General features: G+C 41.5%; 1 protein-coding gene across 5 annotated transcripts in view; it reads left to right on the top strand.

The window, feature by feature from the left end:
• Positions 1 to 16,768, top strand: part of KCNC2 (potassium voltage-gated channel subfamily C member 2) — a 361,653-nt gene that overhangs the window by 333,319 nt on the left and 11,566 nt on the right. The window lies entirely within an intron of this gene.

Raw genomic sequence — 16,768 nt, 5'->3', positions numbered from 1 at the left:
AGCCTATGTCAAAACTGATGAAAGGCCCTCTTTAATATGAGACCAATATAGAAGCCTCAAAGATTTCTGTTACCCTAACTCCAGGGCCTTGTATGTCAAAACTATTGTGTTAATCTTCTATCTTCATTAGTGGAAGGGCAGATGGCAGACAGTGTAGCCATATCTGATACCAAATTGCCAGCCTCTCCTGACTTCCTGTTAGAGATCCTGACTTATCAATCACCTTGGAGAGTTGGAATTATTGCATTCATACCACATGTCTGGCGATGAAAAATGGCAAATTATGGTGCATGCCCCATTTGCACAATAATTTGTGACTTTTTGCTGTTTTAGGCTTCTCTCACCACTTTTTTAAAGTGGCAAGAATAGTGAGCAGGTCTTAGAGGGTGGGGAGGTCCTTAATGACCAGATACTTTTTTTATGATTTAGTCCATGTGGTGGTTTAACTGTTCATGGTGGTGTTAACTTTTTTATATGCGACACCTAGAGCTTTTTATTAATATGTTTTTCATATGCTTTTTTCTTTTTTTTAGCTTTATTTTGTGGAAAAAAAATAATGTTTTCAAACTATAGTTCCTTATTCTTTATATATGCACCAAAATAAATCTTTAAAATGGGTTCCCTACTTTGTGTAGTTTGTTTTAATATATACTGTGTATAAACTATGGTATTTGTACATTGTTATATATATTTTTACTTACTTTTTTAAATCTGTTTTTGGCGTAAATGTCTCTCAAGAGGTCATTAAAAAACCTGGGAGACACTGACGCTCTTTTCCCACTTTTTCACTATAAGTGGAGCATCCAAAGGAACTCCAGTTGCAGAGGAAAACAGGCCTTTATGGGGGGTTTCTCTACACAGGCAGAGCTCTGCCCCTGAGACACCTTGCAATCACTTGATCTGTAGGTCCAATCGAGGAAGTGGCACAGACGCATCCTGTATGCAATGCATACTACCGATTGAGTGCTGTGCATCAAGTCCTGGAGAAGTCAGAAGTGGTTTCCCTGCATTAGTGCTAGAATGTAGACAGCGCTTAGGTAAACATTGAAAAGAACACAGCTCTCGCACTAGTGCCGCAGCCTCTTCGAACAACTGATCAGTGCGGGTGCTGAAAGTCAGACAATCTGAAATTGATGACTATTGCAAGAACAGGTCATCGATATCACATAGCTGGAATACACCCTTAATAATTTCAACACATCTTACAGCAATATATGTTAGTAATAAGACTGGCATATAAAATGCCACTCTAAATAAATTTTCCCCACTATTCGTATATTACATTCATGGCTCCATTCTCCTGAGAGCACTAGTGGTTTTTGCATTTTGCACAACATTTTATCCAGTTAGAGTAAGAAAATATGTACCCTAGAATTTATAGTCTTTTTAAGGAAGTTAGTTCAATGCAAATGTGTGTATACCCAAAGAAATCTCCTCCTATAGCTGACCAGTCCATCGCTTGATAAATGTGCTCTTAAGATATTCATGCACAATGAATGATTGTATGGTGTTCAATGTACTGCTTTGCTCCTATTTTTATTTCCTTCATCTCCCAAAGATGTTTGCTAATGAGTTGCTTGGCAATGTTTGTCGCTCAGTCCAATCATTTAATCATTTATGTCTCATGTTTCCATTTTTTGGTCTGATTGTCCTGTGAACATATTGTATAATATACATTGTAATGATAGCTCTGGTGCTATTGTAAGACATCATAAATATCTACAGGAATAATAAGTAGAATATTCGAGTCTAGCTATATCAGACCTGCATAAGTGTTTAGCTAAATTAGAAATACTAAATATAATTTGTTGTCGGTCAATTAAATTAATCTTTCTTGCTAAAAAATTTAAAGACACAGAAAGTGAAATTTAGAATTAAAAGATGCATTTATGTAAGTTGTCATAATTTTAACAACATTTCTAACAGGTTTTTCTGTTTCTTACAGGGTATGTCTGACATTGGAAAAACATGATTGCTTTGTAGTAGAAACTGCACTAGGTTGTGTCTGATATTGCAGATTCACTTGCATGAGGGTGAGCTGCGATTTGAGATACAGCCCATGAACAAGCTTGTTTTTGGTAGAAAGTAGCCATGTTTTTCATATCACAGACCATCCCTCTAATTTAAAACAAATTAGAATTTTGCCATTTTCGTGTTTAAATTTATGCAACTCAAATTCACTGTAGTATTAACTTGTACTACTAAATTGACATTGAATTTACACGAGTTTACCCCTTTAAGTTACTCAAATTAGCTTTCTTTAAAAGAAAACAAAAAGGAAAGCTGATCTTCTATGTCACCAGATGCAAGGTAGCTATCCTTTAAGTCAAAGTTTGACCTTTTAAACAGACCTTGAGACATAGTTTAGGCTTATAGCTAAGTCAGTACCGTATCTGCAGACAGCTGTTTTGGGGTGTCTGCCCCTAATCAGTGAAGAGCAGAGAGAACTGGCTTAACTTGGTGAGAGGCCTTAGTCAGAATCCATGAGGTATTATTTCTCCTTGTGGAAAGTACCTTGTAGGAATAAAGAGTATTTTAGCTATGCAATGCTTCTCTGGGAAAAAGGTATTCAAACTTGCTCTCTTTCTAAACACTGACTTATAGGATAGATACCTTAAATCTGGTGGATATAGAGGTTCAGCTTTCATTACTTTTTCAAAAAAGAAAGACTCTATACTCCTTAGGTGCTCTCCACAAAGAGAAAAAGTAACGCCTGGATCTATAAAGTTACTGAAATGTACCTGGGTTTATGAAGCCGGCAATTATGATATGATATGTTTATTTTAAAAAAACTTGTTCAAATTGAAAACTTACCAGTGAATAAGCCTTAAGCTGGCCATTAGATCAAAGTCCAAACCCTCCAATTTTGGAGAGTGTGGCCCACCATCTGATGTGTATCGGGGCCTCCAAACTGAACCAAACATACATATGTATGCAGGGTTTGATAGGTATCATCTGACAGCTGTCTAATATGGATGGCCCACCTAAGTGTATTCACTGGAGATCACTTGAGTGAGTTGAGTGAGCCAATGAGACTTATTCATAAAATGTAATGTTTTTTTTTATGAATGCAGAAAAGGAACTGCAACTACAGCCTTATTGATTTCTACATGTCCTGCAACTGCATTTTTATTTGCGTCATTTTTCCCAAGTAAACACCTACAGTATGAAGGCAATATGCACTCCCCACTTCATGTCATGTTGTTATGTAGGAATTTGAGAGGAATAAATACTACCTTTAATTAAACACAGGTTAAAAAGGAATTAAAAATAGAGGCTTACATTATGCTGATACCAAATATTGTTCACGTTACCTGACTCTTACTAGATAGTCCCTTAGAACTTTCCTACGTTCTCCTTTCAGACTGAGTTGTTTGGAGCCAGGAACTAAACTTAAGGAGAGAGATTAACAATTGTGTTTTACAGTTGCAAGAAAAAGTATGTGAACCCTTTGAAATAATATGGATTTCTGGACAAATTGGTCACAAAATGTGATCTGATCTTCATCTAATTCACAATAGACAATCACAGGAATGGTCAAGAATTACTCCTGACCGTTGTGCAATCCAAGGGTTCACATACTTTTTCCACCTGCACTGTGAATGTTTACATGGTGTGTTCAATAAAAACATGGTAACATTTAATTCTTTGTGTGTTATTAGTTTAAGCAGACTGTGATTGTCTATTGTTGTGACTTAGATGAAGATCAGATCACATTTTATGACCAATTTGTGCAGAAATCCATATCATTCCAAAGGGTTCACATACTTTTTCTTGCAACTGTATCTAAAAAATATTTCCACATATTTTGTTTCTTTCATTTAACACTTATTAAATGTTTCTTTTAGTGCTAATGACTTGAATAAGAGTTTCATTTTAGATGTATCTTAATGTTTTAATGTTAATATCCGGACAGTTCATCATTCACAGATGCTTGGGTAATTACCAGAAGAGAAAGTGCACTGTGTATTGAATGCTAAACAGGCTGTGTAGACAATTGGACACAAACAATATCTCTGACACAGATAAACTTTACTCAGTATGGAGGACTTTTGATTATTGTTTAGAAGCTATTGTCCTCAGCATATGCTCCTGTCTGGATGCTTAACAGGGTTTTCAGGTTTCAGGAAAAAGCAGACAACACTTGAGGTGTGCCTGAAATAAAAAACAGACCATTACTTACCTAGCAGATCCTGCTCCTTTTCCCCAGTTCGTATCAAGCTCTGTTGATCTGGCTGCAGCGGTGAAGTCATCCTGACACCATGTGACTGCTGAAGCTTATTAGCCTTGAAGGAGTTGTGTAGTAGGTTTTTATTGATCAATTATCCTCAGGATAGGTTATCAATATCAAATCAGTGGAGGAGAACACCCAGCACCCAGCCAATCATGCAAGTGCTTTTCCTCTTCAAGATTACCTGCCTATCATTTCACTTGCAGCAGGAAAGCAGTGTAATTACAAATGCTTGTCTCATTCAAGTGAAAGGGACAAGCAGCTGTAAATACTTTGCATCATCTCTACAAGCAAAATGATGAACAGGTAATTTTGAAGAGGAAGCAGCGCTCACTTGAGCACTGCTTGCTCTTCAAACAGTTGATCAGCAGAGATCTTAGTTGTCAGACCCCCACGTGTTGTTGACATCACATTACTGCAGCAGCTGGGTCAGCAGAGCCTGACCTGGAGAACAAGAGCAGTGGCACAAGATTTGCTAGGCAATTGTCTATTTTTTATTTCAGACATGGGCCAAATGTTGTCCGATTTCTTTCTGAAATTGGATTACCCCATTAATCTCTTTTCCCACTTTGTATAGAAATGAATTTCTTTTAACATTAACACTTTAATGAAGAGCCAGGGTGAGGTACTCCCATTAATTGTCAGAAGTGATAAAATATTGCATAAACCTGGCTGTGCCAATCTCTGGATTTCCAACAGAATTGTCACTTGCTTGATCTTATGTTAATGTTACTCTGGGTTCAGAGGAGAAATTCACTGTTTAATAATAAGAAAAAAAGTTAAAAAAAGAAATAATATCAAATTGTCTTCCTTGAAGCTGACTCTGCTAACTATACACATACATAGAACAGATACTGTACATGAGTGGATAGAAAAAAGAAACAGCTCAGTGAGCTTAACTTAATGAAACAGTGTAAAAGCTCCCATACACATGAGCATTCTTGGCCAAACCTGCCATTTTGGTGGGATCTTAAGACCAGCCAAACACAGGATAGCTATGTCTCCCCACTTACCCATAGACATGCCTAGTAGGATCAGCAGTTCAGGTTTATTTAAACATAGTGAAATAACCCCTGCTATACACCTCTGGTAGCAGTTTGTCCACTCTGATACAGCATTAAGGAAGTGTCATGCTGACATTGAGAGACCTCATACACAATTGACTGTCAGCAGATCCTTTCAGAATACTTTTTTAATGAATTGCCATATTAAATGCTGTTGCACAGGGTATAAATTATAGATTATCTATCTCTTAAAAATAGTACTGGTAAAGGTTTTTGGATAAACGAGTGTCTGGATATTAGTGCTGTGACCATTGATTTTCATAATACTAAAAAGGATAATGCTAATATTTTATGCCTTAACATTTTCATACATACTAAGCATAGCAGAACAGAACACTTTGTAACTTTGTCAGTAATAGATATATACAGTAATGTGCAAAAGTTTTAGACAGGTGTAGATAAGAATAATAAAAAAATAGAAGTGTTAACGGTTTATTTTCATCAATCAAAAGAATGCAAAAATGAATGAACAAAAGAGACATCTAAACCTTTGACTTCAAAACAGCATCAAATCTTCTAGGCACACTTGCCCAAAGTCAAGGATTTTGTAGGATTGTAGTCAGGAGGATGATTAACCAATTATACCAAGCAGGTGATAATGATTTTCATTTTCATATGTAGGTTGAAACACAGTCATTAAGTGAAACAGAAAGAGCTGTGTAGGAGGCTTAAAACTGGGAGATGAAAACTCAAACTCTGCTACAAAGGTGAGGTTGTGGAATACAGTTTCATTTCACAGGTCATACACCATGACAAGACTGAGCACAGAATCAAGTAAGTTATACTGCATCAGGCAAAGATTTTAAAGCAGACCAGGGTTTCAAAATTTGCTCTTTAAAGAGGACCTTTCACCGATTATTACTCTATGAACTAACTGTAGACATGTAGAGCGGTGCCCGGGGATCTCACTGCACTTACTATTATCCCCGGGCGCCGCTCCGTTCTCCTGCTATGCCCTCCGGTATCTCCGTTCACTAAGTTATGGTAGGCGGAGTCTGCCCTTGTTCTTCTGTATCGCTGGCCAATCGCATTGCAGAGCTCACAGCCTGGGAGAAAATAACCTCCCAGGCTGTGAACTCTGCGCTGCGATTGGCCAGCGCTAGAGCAGAACAAGGGCAGACTCCGCCTACCATAACTTAGGGACTGGAATCTCCGCCTACTATAACTTAGTGAGCGTAGATACCGGAGGGCATAGCAGGACGACGGAGCGGCGCCCGGGGATAATAGTAAGTGCAGCGAGATCCCCGGGTGCCGCTCTACATGTCTGTATAGTTAGTTCATAGTGTAATAATTGGTGAAAGGTCCTCTTTAAGCTCTTTTAAAGACACACACAGAAACAGGCAATGTTGAGGACCGTAGAGGCACTGGTCAGCCAAAGAAACTTAGTGCAGCAGATGAAAGACACATAATACTTATTTTCAAAATTAGAAGATGTCCAGCAGTGCCATTAACTCAGAACCAGCAGAAACCAGTATGACCCATATACACCGATCTACTGTTCAGAGAAGTCTGGCCAGAAGTGGTCTTCATGGAAGAATTGCAGTCAAAAAGCCATACCTTTTGATGTGGAAACAAGGTCCAGTGACTCAACTATGGATGAAAATATTAGAAACTGAGCTACAGAAAAATAGCAGCGGGTGCTCAAGACTAATGAGTCGAAATTAGAAATTTGTAACAGAAGGTAGTTAATTCACTGAAGGGATTGGTACAATAATAAGTGTTTGCAGGCCACAGTAAAGCATGGTGGAGGTTCCTTGCAAGTTTGGGGCTGTATTTCAGCAAATGAACTTGGAGATTTGGTCAGGAATAATGGTGTTGTGAATACTAACCAATACTAAGAAATATAGACAGATACTTATCCATCATTCATTACCATCAAAAGGGCAGCTGATTGGCTCCAAATTGATTCTGCAGCAGGACAATGACCCCAAATATATAGTCAATGTCTTTAAGAACCATCTTCAGGGTTAAGAGGATCATGGAGTCCTTGAAGTGATGATATGGCCCAATAGAGCCCTGATCTCAACATTATTGAGTCTATCTAGGAACAGACAGAATCGGAAGGATTTGAGCAAGCCTACAGTACATCCACATAAGATCTGTGGTTAGTTCTCTACATTGTTTGGAACAACCCTTCTGCCGAGTTCCTTCAAAAACTGTGTGCAAGTTTACCTAGAATAATTGATGCTGTTTTAAAGACAAAGAGTGGTCATACCAAATATTGTATCGGTTTAGATTTCTATTTTGTTCATTCACTTTCCGTTTTGTTAATTGATAAAAAATAAACTATTTGCAGCATTTTTTCCATAACTGAAACTTTTGCACAGAGCAGTGTGTCTGATTTTCAGCATGGCCTGCACACATGTTGTGGCCTTGTGCTAATATAAAAAGAAATCAAGTTTTCCCCATCATTCTGCATTCAATGGCCCATAATGTCAAAGTAAGTGAAAATAGAATGTTAGTATTCTTTGCTAATTTAGTGAAAATAAAAACTTAAATATTGCATAAGTATTCAATGACCCTTTACTCAGTACTTGCTTGAATAATCTTCAGGCTTCTTATTTATGATGTCACAATGTTAGTGTACCTGGATTTGGGGATTCTCTGTCATTCTTCTCTGCAGATCCTCTCAAGCTCTGTCAAGTTGGATGGGGACCTTTGGTGAACAGCCATTTTCAGGTCTCTCCAGAGATGTTTGATGGGGTTTAGGTTAGGGCTCTAGCTGGGCCACTCAAGAACATCCACAGAGTTGTCCCTACGCTACTCCTAGGGACTTGGCTGTATGCTTAGGGTTATTGTTCTGTTAGAAGGTGAACCTTTCTCTCAGTTTGAGATCCAGAGCACTCTGAATCAGGTTTTCATTAAGATTCCTCAGTATTTTGCTTCTTTTAGCTGTCTATCAACCATGATCAGTCTCCCTGTCCCAGGCACTGGAAAACACTCCCAGAGCATGATGCTGCCACCACTATGCTTCACTGTAGGGATGATATTGGACAGGTGATGATCAGTGCCTGGTTCAATCTTAGTTTCATCTGATTTAAAAATCTTGTTTCCCACAATGTGAAAATCCTTTAGATGATTTTTTTTGCAAGCTCCGGACAGGCTCTCATGTATCGTTTACTGAGGAGAGGCTTCTTTCTGCCCACTCTGCCATAAAGCTCAGATTTCTGGTGTGCTGCAGTGATAGTTGACCTTCTGGAGGTTCCTCTCATCTGCACACAGGATTTTTGGAACTCAGCCAGAGTGACCATTGGGTTATTGGTCACCTTTATTACCAAGACCCTTCTCCACCAATTACTTAGTTTGGTGTGGTAGCCTACTCTAGGAAGAGTCTTGGTTGTTCCAGACTTCTTCCATTTAAAAATTATGGAGGCCACTGTACTCTTGGAAACTTGGAATTTGTTCTGCCCTTCTCCAGATCCATGCCTCCACATAATCCTGTATATGAGCTCTACAGGCAGATATTTACTCCTCATCGCTTAGTTTTTTCTTTCATATGCATTGTCAGTAGTGATGTCTTATATAGACGGAGGTGTGTCTTTCCAACTTATGTCCAACCAACCAAGAGAAATGGGAGGCCCACCAAGCTAAATTTCAAGGGTTATAGCAAAGGGTCGGAATACCTATGTGAAATTTTGCCTTTTTATTTTTAATACATTTCCAAAAAAGTTCAAATATTATGTTTTTACTTTCTCATTATGGGGTATTGAGTGCAGAATTTAGGGAGAAAAGATACTGACTGATCCCATAATGAATCCTCCAGAAGTGCAGGGGATATCAAAGACCCCCATAAAATCTGTACTGAATACTAGCAGTGTGATCTAAGGGCTGTAGCTCTTCAACAAACCATGCATGCCAGAGACTCCTCATGTGCTTTCTCTCCCCGCCACACCACTGCAGTTGATATAGGCAAAAAAATATCAATAAGAGACATGAGGGTGGGAAGTCCTAGGAGATAATGCATACAAGGATTCTCTGTCATGTGCTATGTATTGAGCTTCAGCCCTCAGCTTGCACTTCGGCTGTTTAAAGGGGTTATCCACTTTTTTTTGTATTGATGACCTATCCTCAGGATCCTCAGATCTACAGAGGTCAGACTCCCTGCATCCAAGCCGATCAGCTGTTAGAGAGAACACAGTGATCGTATGAGCGCTCCTTTCTCTTCACTGTTTACCTGCCCTCCATCACAACTGCAGAGGCGAGCAGGGGTAATTATAACTACTCTGTCTCATTCACTTCAAGGGTACGGCTCCGTCCTATTCACTTAAATAGGAGGGAGACATCCCATTGAAGTGAATGGAACGGCGGAGATGTACCTGCTCGAAGCTAAGGGTATTTGCTAAGGGTATCTGTCACCAGTTTATGGTGCCCTCAGATTTCCATTTTTCCTGGGCAAAAATCCAAATTGAATGTTTGTAGGAATGTTCATTTGCCCGATTATTGGCCTGTGTAAAGGCATTTGGCTGTGAGAACATTTGAAATTCACCCAGCACACTGAAAACAAATTCTCATCTTAAAAAGCAGACAAAGAATAGCATACAGAGTACACTGCCTCTGGTGCACAGCTCAAAGAAAACTGACAGTTGCAGCAGGTTCAGACAACTTTTTTTTTTTTCAAAAAAGTTTCATTCTTTGCCTGGATGTTTTGGTGAATCTCCATACTCAATTCCTAATACTCAACTAATAGATAATAAAAAAAAAACATAAAATGTTAGTAAGTTAGGCACACTATCTGGGACAAAATTAAATACAAAATAATTTTTTTTGTTAGAAGACATATCAAAATTTCTGGCAAGTAGATATAATGGGGCAGATATTGTAATTAAGATACTATGGAATTCTGGCTCAAATTGATTTACAAATGCTGTGTCACATTTATTGTCATAAATGTTTTTTTGTCCCTGGTCTGGCAAGTTGACGTAGCTTAGTGGGAAGGTCGGTGTGACTTGGAAGAAAAGGTCAATAGTCAGCACCCTGGTAAAGGTGGCGCTAATTAGTTAGGAGTTAATCTTTCATATTGTAGCCGTAATAAACCATGGAATTTGGAAAATTGTGAATCAAGGTGTAGCCGTCTTTATTACAGAGCTCTAATCGTGACCATAATGTGGGCCAGCACTAATGTTTTTGGTCCATCCTGGACCTTGGTCACAGCTTGTAGTATATATAATATAAATGTTATGTATCTAAACACTAGTGCTGGCCCTCATTACGGTCATGATTGGGTGCTCTCTAATAAAGACGGATATACCGTGCATCATCATTTTCCAAGTGCCATTGTTTATTATTAGTAGAAAAGGTCATGCCTTAAAAGAGGTATTCCAGTTTAAATTTTTTTAACTTGTTTATACAATAAAAAATCATACCATTTTCTATTATATGCGTACATGTATTTAAAATTCTGCACACATACCTTTCTTATATCAGGCAGTTGACCCCTACGGTATATGCAGTAGAATGGTATAGCCCACACATATCAGTCCTGTCTAATGTATCCTTGGTCTAAGTGAGACAGCTGTATATGAGATGCAGTCTCTAGTGCATTTTGGAATTCTGCCACTTATGCCACTAAATACAAATACCCCTTGCTGTGATGCTCCCTTTCAGACAAAGCATATACCACTAGAGACTGTACCAACATAACATAACATAAACAAGAGAAATAAACTCCTGCCCATTTAGGAACTACCTACACAAGTCATATTTGTCTCACCAATACAGTACTGTTCACACAGGGGGAATCAGGCTCAGACAGCTAGCAGGCCAGCTAGCTTCCCAGGCTTTCTGACCCTGACTGACAGTCTGAGGTCTCTATTTATTTCCCAGTAATGGTCCTCAGCAGCCACAACTGGGATCACTTCAAGCTAGGGGAAATATCCATGCTGGAAGGGTCTGGACTGGCAGATCCCTCTACCAAACCTACCCACCAGTCCAAATACAATCCAGCCCAGAACAGAATCTAAACAAACCTGTCACAGCAAACTAAACTTTTCTGAAACCACTACAGCTTTCTGTTTTTTATTTATCTAACCCAGCTGAGGATTCTGCTTCTAGCATGCCTTCTAGCACTTTACCGTACACCTTACACTATAATCAAATACTCTATCCACCAATGTGTCCCAGTTAGTGTGCCTGATTGTTTTGCCCAATGTTTTATGTGCATTTCTTTAATTACATTTACATATGGAGTCTGTAGTTGTGAAGATTACTGAAAAGATTACTAAAAAGATTACTGAAAAAGACATAATATAGGTGTCATTGTGGTCAGAAATAGTGTTATTACTAAGTATCCATTCCTGACTGAATATTCTGAAAACTCAACTAGAATGTTACATACACTTAAAGAGGTTGCCCAGTCCTTTAATATCAATGGCCTCTTCTCCAGAAATAGGCGCCAGAACTACAGAGCTCCGCCCACTGTGTAGTGAATGGAGAGCTTTACTGCAGCTCTGCACCCATTGAAGTGAATGGTATCAGCACTGCAGTATCCTACTGTGTCCACTACACAGTGTATGGAACTGTCTATTCCCAGTGCTACTCCTAGACAGCTGATCAGATGGTCAGATATTGTTTGCCTATTGTGAGAATAGGACATCAGTATTAAAGAAGGGAAAAACCCACTTAAGGTCTTTATATTTCTAAAACCATAGGAACAGTAAGTTTTCTTTACCACTCTTTTGTGCTAATGAACTTCACATTGGGCTTAGAAATTGTGATACCTTCTCACAAAGCAGCAAAATCCTTCAATGCCAGTAATGTGCATGCATAAGGTTGCACTGTGCCTCAGTCTACAGTACTGTGTTGAGACTAGGTTCTTTGCACATTATTTTACGGTTCTTCCGGCAAAATATATCAAGTACATGAAAAACACAAATGGATTTCACAAGATTCTTTACATTTCTAAAACATGTCTAATTGTTTTGCTCAACTCTATATATAGTTCTTTAATGGTTTCAGGTAAAAGCTAATGGTATGTATATTAAAGTGGGATAGTAACAGTCCTTTAACTATTTTTTACCCCACTAATAGTGTCAATCTTGCTAATTAACTGTGTATGGTATTGCAGTTTATCTCTATTACCTTGAAATAGTTTGCAGTATATATTTTCGAAAAGTGGGTGGGAAAGTGGAAATGGTTAGCTTGTCAAGATGATTTAAAGAGGACCTGTAACCTCTCTTGGCATATTTGCTTTAATAGCTACTTGCATTCTTCATGTAAAAACAATACTAGATCATCTATTCTTAGACTCTATATTGTGCCATTCCTTTACTATTCTTGTTAGAAATTATGAATGAATTGCTAGCAGTCTGCAATGAAGGTCAAGCTTGGTGTTACTGATCTAGTAGACTCATAAGTAGAGTTGAGCGAACACCTGGAAGTATGGGTTCGACGGGTTCGGCCGAACTTTGCAAAAAAGTTCGAGTTCGGGACCCGAACTTGACCCCGAACCCCATTGAAGTCAATAGGGGCCCGAACTTTGGAGCACTAAAATGGCTCTAAAAAGTCATGGGAAGGGCTAGAGGGCTGCAAAAAGCAGCAAAATGTGGTTAAGAGCATGGCAAGTGCTCTGCAAACAAATGTGGATAGGAAAATGACTTAAAATAACAAAATACGTAAAAAAAATAATAATCTTGATCTAGGAGGAGGAGGAGGTCCATATGGAGTAGTAGTTTGAGGATGCGGTGGATGTGGCGGTGTAGGTGGAAGCGGCAGTGGAGGAGGCGGAGGTAGCCAACACTCGTTTTTTGTTTAGTTTTTTATTTTATTTTATTATTTTTATATATTTTTTTGTTTAAATTTGGGTAGACCCCAAAACATTGGGAAATATAAAAAATAAAACAAAGAGAAAGTGCGCTGGAGTACAACAATGGCTGGGTGAGGCCAGTATACATGTCTATTCTGCACAAGGTACGGACAAGTCCTGCGGAATCCCTGCCTAGTTCATTTTAATGAACGTGAGCTTGTCCACATTGGCTGTGGACAGGCGGCTGCACTTGTCTGTGATAACCCCCTCATGCCGTGCTAAACAAATGTTAAGACAATACACTGGCTGCAGGGCAGGCCAGCACCTCCAAGGCGTAAAGGGCAAGCTCAGGCCATGTGCCTAATTTGGAGACCCAGAAGTTGAAGGGGGCAGACCAATCAGTCAGTACGTGTAGGGATGTGCACACATACTGCTCCACCATGTCGCACGTCCCCGTGACGTCCACGATCCAATTGGATATCTTGTCTATCAACTTTCGATGTTCTTTTACCATGGTGATCATGGGTAGCAGGGAATCATGGTTCCATGCCGGAGAGGGAGCCTGAGAAAGGGATACCACATCCAAGGGAGGTCAATGGCTTAAATCTGATTGGGTGGAGATGGTGGGACAAGTTATTAAAGCAGAAAAATCGAAGGAAGGCAGGAGGCGCGCGGAAATTACCCACTCCCGACTCAGGGAGGTAGTGACGATAAATAACAATACAGGACTCTTAAGATGCCCTGTTATTGGAATGAGTAATAAAAAATTTGAGGGAATATCACTGCGGTATTTTGGATGAGGAAACGTTATACAGGAGAGGCCCTGCTGCCGCTTTGTTGACTCTAGATAACTCCTGCCTGATCGCACGTTCCCGTGGCGTCCACGATCCAATTGGATATCTTCCCTATTATCTTTCGATGTTCTTTTATGCACCTAACATGGTGACCACTGGTAACTGGGAATCATTGTTCGATTTCGGAGAGAGAGCCTGATAAACGGCTACGGCTACTACTTCAAAGCAAGGCAGCATGAGTTGCGGGACTGCAGGTGAGCTGACCCTGTAATTGCTCATGTGTGCCAGGCTGCCCAGAGCCAATGACAAGCTGTCCTCTGTGGGAGGTGTATCGTCTGTGTCCTCTATATCCCCCCAGCCATGCACCAGTGATGCCCATGAGCTGGTTTGGGTGCCACCCTGCTGTGAACACAGTTCCTCCTCCTTCATCTCCTTCTCATCCTCCACCTCGTCATCCTCCAGAACTGTGCCCTGGCTGGAAAATTGTGTACCTGGCCTATGTTGGTGCAGGAACCCACCCTCGGAGCCACTTGTAAATGACTGGCCTGAAACCCTTGTAAATGATCCCTCTTCCTCCTCCTTCTGTGCCACATCCTTTTCCATCATCGCCCAAAGAGTTTTTTCAAGGAGACATAGAAGTGAGATAGTAAACGCTGAGAACGGCGTCATCGGCACTGGCCATGTTTGTGGAGTACTCGAAACAGAGCAACAAGGCACACAGGTCTCGTATGGAGGCCCACTCATTGGTGATGAAGTGGTGCTGTTCCGCAGAGCGACTCACCCGTGCGTGCTGCAGCTGAAACTTCACTATCGCCTGCTGCTGCTCGCACAGTCTGGCCAGCATGTGCAAGGTGGAGTTCCACCTTGTGGGAATGCCGCATATGAGGCGGTGAGCGGGAAGGCCGAAGTTATGCTGCAGCGCAGACAGGTGAGCAGCAGCAGGGTGAGAATGCCGAAAGCTCGCACAGACAGCATGCACTTTCTGCAACAGCTCTGACATATTGGGGCAATTTTTCAGGAATTTCTGCACCACCAAATTCAGCACATGCGCCAGGCAAGGGACGAGCATCAAACCGGCAAGGCTCAGAACTGCTACCAGATTTCGCCCATTATCGCACACCACCATGCCGGGCTTGAGATTCACTGGCACCAACCACTCATCGGTCTGTTGTTCCATGCCCGTCCACAGCTCCTGCGCGGTGTGGGGTTTGTCCCCCAAACAGGTACATTTCAAAACTGCCTGCTGTCATTTACCCCTGTCTGTGGTAAAGTTGGTGGAGAAGGTGTTACGCTGACCGGATGAGGAGGCGGTAGAGGATGAGGAAGTAGAGTAGGAGGAGGAAGCAACAGGAGGCAAAGAGAAATGTCCTGCAATCCTCGGTGGTGGAAGGACATGCGCCAAACTGCTATCTGCCTCAGGCCCAGCCGCCACTGCATTTCCCCTAGTTATGTGGCCCTTGCCACAGATGGCGTTGCGCAGTGCACACCTGATTTTGTCCCCCTCTTTGTTGTGCAGGGAAGGGATGGCTCTCCTGGAAAAGTAGTGGGGGCTGGGCACAACGTACTGTGGGACAGCCACCGCCATCAGATTCTTAAAACTGTCTGTGTCCACCAGACGGAATGACAGCATTTCAAAGGCCAGGAATTTGGAAATGCTGGCATTCAGGGCCAGGGATCGCAGGTGGGTAGGGGGATACTTCCTCTTTTGTTCCAGTGTTTGGGAGATAGACAGCTGAACGCTTCCATGGGACACTGTGGAGATGCTTGGTGACCGAGGGGGTGGCGTTGCTGCCACATCCTCTGTTTGCGGGGTGGCAGGTGCCACTGTCACTCCAGAGGGGGATGAAGAGGCCGAGACTGCAGCAGAAGAGGAAGCAGGAGGAGCCAGAGACCTTGCTTGATTTTTGAGGTGTCTACTCCACTGCAGCTCGGGCTTTTCACTTAGATACCTGGTCATGCAGGTTTAGAACGTTTATGCCTCGCTTCAGGCTCTGATTGCACAGCGTGCAAACCACTTGTGTCTTGTCGTCAGCACATTGTCTGAAGAACTGCCTTGCCAGGGAACTCCTTGGAGCTGGCTTTGGTGTGCTTGGTCCCCTGGTGCGGTGGGTAGTAGCAGGCGTACTGTCTAGGGGATGGCCCCTCCATTTTTGTACCCTGCTCCCTCTTTTGCTGTGCTGGAGGCTCTGTGCGACCACTGCCTCTTCCTCCGAACTACACAGGTCACTTGCATGACCTTGATTCCATGTGGGGTCGAGGACCTCATCGTCCTCCACATCATCTTCCACTCAGTCTTCACCCCTGCCCTCCTTGTCGGTCTGCACACTGCAGAAAGGTGCAGTGGTTGGCACCTGTGTTTCGTCATCATCCGAGACGTGCTGCGGTGGTCCTCCCATGTACTCATCCTGAAACATAAGTGGTTGGGCATCGGTGCACTTAATCTCTTCCACTTCTGGGGCAGGGCTAAGTGGATGGCCCTGGGAAACCCTGCCAGCAGAGTCATCAAAAATCAGAAAAGACTGCTGCATTACTTGGGGCTCAGAATGCTTGGCTGATTTGCAAGGGGGTGAGGTGAAAGACTGATGGCCATGGGCTGCAGGTGCCAACTCTGATCTTTCAGCAAGGGACTGGGTGGGAGACATTGAAGGAGCTGGAGACATTGTCAACCACCCAATCTACTATCGCCTGTACTTGTTCTGGCCTCAGTATTCGTAGAGCCTCAATCAGCCCTACCAAATAACGCACAAATCTACCATGTCCTCTCCCTACAACAGGATCTCCACCAACACCAGCAGCACCATGACCAGGGCCACTTCTCTTGTTTGACGCACTATTCATTTTTTGCCGCCACCCACCGAAGTAACAGATGTTTTTACTAAATTAAGTTCCTTGTGAACAATGCAGAGCAGGGTTTTTTTGACGGCCAAAATGGGTTAAT

The sequence above is a fragment of the Bufo bufo genome, chromosome 1, assembly GCF_905171765.1.
Source record: "Bufo bufo chromosome 1, aBufBuf1.1, whole genome shotgun sequence".
NCBI lineage: Eukaryota > Metazoa > Chordata > Amphibia > Anura > Bufonidae > Bufo > Bufo bufo.
The sequence above is the reverse complement of the archived record's forward strand: the minus strand, read 5'-3'. Positions and strand labels throughout refer to the sequence as shown.